The following is a 5,058-nucleotide window of genomic DNA, read 5'->3' as shown; positions in this document are numbered from 1 at the left end:
CATGTTCTTAGAGCTAGAATTTAATGGCTTGCATAGTTTTCTAAGAACATTTGTTTTGAAAAATTCCTTGTTTCTTTTATCTTTTTTTACTCGATGCATTGATAATCGTGATCTATTGTTTGCATTGAAAATTTTTGTATCAATTTCTATTACATTTTCATTCACGTTCATGTTTTCGAAGTCAAACGTATTAATGCCACTATGTTTTTTTATTGAATTATTCTATAAATTTATTTTCGTTAATTGTTTCAATAGGACATAAAATGTTTGTTTTTTGTAATATTTCTTTGAGAGGTTCATAATGCAAATGGCATGTAGTCATAACAAATTGCATAATATGGAATATCCTTCCATCTTTATTTAATGCACAGAATTCAGACACAATAGCTAGACTGTTGGCAGATTATATACATATAATTATGTTCAAGACATACTGTATCTAGTAATAAATAAAAATACTACCTTCCATCTTCCCTTTTTCATATGGAATTGCTAACTGTATAATGTATCCTTGCAAATTTTCTATTCCAGGAAATTTCTTAATTGCATCTTTGTTCATGTATTTTTTTTATACAGTTTAATGGAAATGAATCATTATGCATCATCATGTTGCAGAAAATATATGCAATTATGTTTCGTAAAAAAGGAACATCATACTGATTCTCCATCAATTGGAATATTGTTTCAAAACAACTTTCACTGTAAATACTCCAAAATTCAAATTTTTTTTAACCATATGTCTGCCCACGCTTTTATCTATCTGCATCCATCCATGTTTTTTTTCTTCGTATGTTTTTATATTTATTATAGGTTCATGATAAATTCCTATTGAATTTTTTTTCTTGCATAGGAGTGGTTCGAAATGCCTGACATTTGAATTCTCGCCATGGAACAATATGTGATAAGTTTCTTCACACAAATCTAAATTAAAATGCAAATAGTTTTTCATTATTATCTTTAATCAAGGTCTTATGGGAATTTTTAGCCAGTTTGATAACCAATGTATACAAAATATGCCCCCCCAAAGTCCTCAGTCCTCGTTCCTCTCTAGGGATAGTATGTGAAGCTGATTTTGTCATCCTTTCCGAGTAAACATCCAACCTATCTACACCATGCATATGTATTAATGCATCTATATTCAATTCACGTTTGTAAGATAATATGGCTTTGGTCTTCCCATCATATAAACAATTACTGAAATGTTCTATTGTTCCTTCATGAAATTTTGTTGACGTGTATCTAAAATGAAATAGAGTTCGCATACTACCAAATAGGGAATCTCCCAAACGATATTCAAAATTGTTCAAATGAAATAGATTATGATGCGTTAATATTTCATCCATACCATTACTTTTTATAGTAAAAAAATTCTTCTCCATTGATGCTTTATCAATCACACTTCAAACATATTTGTTCATTGATGCTTTAACAATTACATTAAAAAAAATAAAAAAATCACTATTAACTATTGCTCAATGACAAGCAAAAAAATAAACAATGTAGAGGAAAACAAGTAAAACAATATAGATACAACCAATTTGCATACAACTATTGTTTATGAACGACATATAGAGTCACAAAATAAATGAATCACAATGTAGATAATACGAATATCGTAAAATCTGTATCTATTTTCGAAAACAGATATTGTGTACAATTCTTATGCTAATAAGTAAAACACACAATTCTCAAAATAGAGTATAAATTATGACAACTAGAGTAAAACAATTCGCAACGAGCCCCCATTCATCTAGAACTATGAAATATACCAATATGCATTGGCAACATGCATCCCGAAAAAAAAAAGGAATGCATGATCAACACCTGGCCAATGCAACTACCAACATGTTACATGTCAAAACTATGCCACAAGTGCTTTATAAAACTTAGAAAATTTAATTTATGATTCTTAGGATAATGAGAAAAACGAAGTGACATATTACTTCTTGCTATTATTATTATTATTGTTACTATTAAAATTATGTCACAAAAACTTCATAAAATTTAGACCCTTCAATTTATGATTTACACCAAGGAATGAGTATGCGGAATAAGAAACACAATTTTTCTATGGAAAAGTTTCGTTCTTCCACATTCACTTTCACCCCCACACAGTTCTCTTGCACACAAACATAGATTGGAGATGTCGTTCAGGGCCAATTGGAAATCGAAAATGTATTTTGTAATATATCATAAATCTAGAAAACAACCAACGTTTGATTGACCATGACTTTTTCTCCTTGCAAATAGAAACTTGTCCGCACAAGAATTTTCCAATAGTTGTATCGAAATGCAACTCCTTTACACACTAGGAAAAGGTATTTCTTTGGATAAATTTTAAACTCTTTCTCATTTAGAGCATTTGAATATATATATCTATATGCAAGAACAATTGTTGAAGCTGACGAATTGTTTTTTACTATCCACAATGAAGAACGTGCCAAACATGGAGTATGTCCAGAAAAAAATGGAAGTGTGCATTTTTTCATTTGCACAGTCTAGCATAAGAAAAAAAGGGATAAGCAGAGTGTCGAAAATGCAAAATGAAAAACTAATACATTAGTAGGAAAAGCAACAAAATGAAAGATTTACAACTATACTTTTAATCAGCCTGATTTTTATTTAGATAGATTGATATCTAGATTTTTAATCATTTGAATGTCTTCAATTCAATATTGATGGCGTATATCCATGGGAAGTGATAGAAATAAATTTTACGCAATCTACATCTGAATACAAAGATATTACCATAATTTCTATAATAATGTCAATACAACAATTGCTATTCTCAAATCATAGTTTAATCGTCGTCATCGCTATCTAGATACAATGTTATCTATTATAGATTTTTAATCGTCCCAATGCCTTCGATGAAATATTGATGGCGTACAACCACCAAAAGTGACACTAAGCAATATAATGCAACTTGTATCTGAGTACGAAAGAATAATTATAATTGTTGGCAAGAATTTTTATAAATTCCAAAGGTGCCACATGTATGTTATCATTTTCAAGCCGGATTAAAAAATATCTTACGCACTTCCCACACATAAGTGTATCAATATGGATCTACAAATACTAATCATAAATCTAATGTAATAATTGTCTATCAAAAAATGGAAAATCATGTGACTTTGCAAAAGAATCGATAGATCAGCAGAATAAAACAATCCACAATTGAAACAAGGAAAGTAGTGCAACATTCACACCAGGAATAGATAAAGCCACACTATTATTTCACAGAAAATTTAAAGGAATGGTTACAACAAAGAAGAGCTTATATTGTCCCATCACACCAACATTCCATGAAGAGAAGCACTATGATTACCAGAATTCCCTACTCGATCATAGTGTTCAGTGTTGGAAATATGGGAAAATGATGCACTGTCAATGCACCGAAATTTTACTGGAAAAAAAATGAACACTTTGATCCACTTGTTTTTAACGCTGATATCATATTCCCATATCCTCAACACATAACATATAATCGAAAAAATGAACAATGTGGTCAATGATCCACTAGTAAAATGAAAATTTTGGCCAGTGATCCATCACATTGATTGAATGAAAGTAAGCTTTACAAAACCGAACGTTGTTAATGATGAATAGTTTATATGTTATTTAGAATAACATAATAATGTTTTTTATTTAATGTTTATTATAAAAGTCCTTATTGCAATAAGTTAATGTTGGTTATTTAAAAGAAAATAGTAATGTTTCTTATTTAATGTTTATTATACTTTATGTACCCCAAATTAAACCTCTTCACACAATGGATTTGCTCTACAACTCCGTAGATATGCCTATTTACACAAAGATATTGTTTATACGTGTTGGAATGAACAAAAACAAAGGTATTTATTGTAAATTTTGTGATTAAAACACTTGTTTATGAGGACAAGTGTGCATGAATTATGTATAAGGTCTGTGACTATGGGGAGTGAAAGTTTGAAGGTTTCCTCTGCAGAATGGAATTCCTTTGTAGTTTTGTAGATATTATTGGAGTGGAGGGGTGGGGAGCTGAACAAATGTTGAATTAATATTATTTTGTTTCCTTGTATAGAGGACAGAGTATGTGCAGGAGAACCAGGGTCTTTTGCATAGACTAGGGTGCTAAATACATTGTGTTTTCAATTCGTGTGAAGAAAAAGTTGTTGAAAATGGCAACAAGAAATGCTAAAAATAGAAATGCTAAAAATAGCATTGCTATAAATAGCTTTTTAGGATATACTCCAACTCTGTTGGAAATAGCAAAAATAAGAAATGCTAAAAATAGCATTTCGGGATAGATTCCAATTTTAATTAGTCCCTGAATTAAAATTGAGAATTAAAATTTGAATTTGGTCTCAGCAGCTGTTTGAAAAATAATTAATTAATTCATTTTGAGTTAATTAGTTGGAGAAAATCAAACATGAAGTCTATGTGAAGACATGCAACAGTTATCCCTTTGATTGAGGAAGTTATCCCTTAATTAAGGAGATTAGGATGAGTTGTACTTTGAGTTGTAATTAATTAGCTCAGTTAACTGAGTTAAGTGCAGTTATATTAGCTCCAAACCATTTGTGGAACTGATTGTGAGTTCAGTTAGTTAATGCATGCATGCATGCAACTAGTGTTCTCCAGATAACTAAATATTCTCTCATAAATAACTCATGCATGTTAGTTCAGACAGAGACCCAGTTGAGGGTAAAGGAAGGGACAATGTACTATCAGTTGGAGGAATTTTCCTATATAGGAAACTCATCCATGTAGAAGGAATGATCTCCTTCAGTATTGCGCAGTTATTTCAGAGGTCAGTGAGCAGTGTGTGAGGTAATTACACACAGGTGGCAGCTTGAGGACCCAGGATAAACTGGGCAAGGAAATAGGAGGCTTGGAGGGTAGAGGAGAAGGTTTGTGAGAAGCCTTTGACTGTCTATGAGCAGCAGTGAAGGATTGTAGTGAGAGCTGGATAGCTTGAGAGCTAAAGCTTTGTGTAATCCTGAGATATTTCCACTTGTATGATAATACAGATAGCAGGGTTTTTCGTTGAGGCTTTCCCCAGAGTATTCTTCTGTG

This window comes from Pinus tabuliformis, chromosome 6 (genome assembly GCF_031772625.1).
Source record: "Pinus tabuliformis cultivar Carrire ecotype Pingquan chromosome 6, CPIR1, whole genome shotgun sequence".
Taxonomy (NCBI): domain Eukaryota; kingdom Viridiplantae; phylum Streptophyta; class Pinopsida; order Pinales; family Pinaceae; genus Pinus; species Pinus tabuliformis.
The sequence above is the reverse complement of the archived record's forward strand: the minus strand, read 5'-3'. Positions refer to the sequence as shown.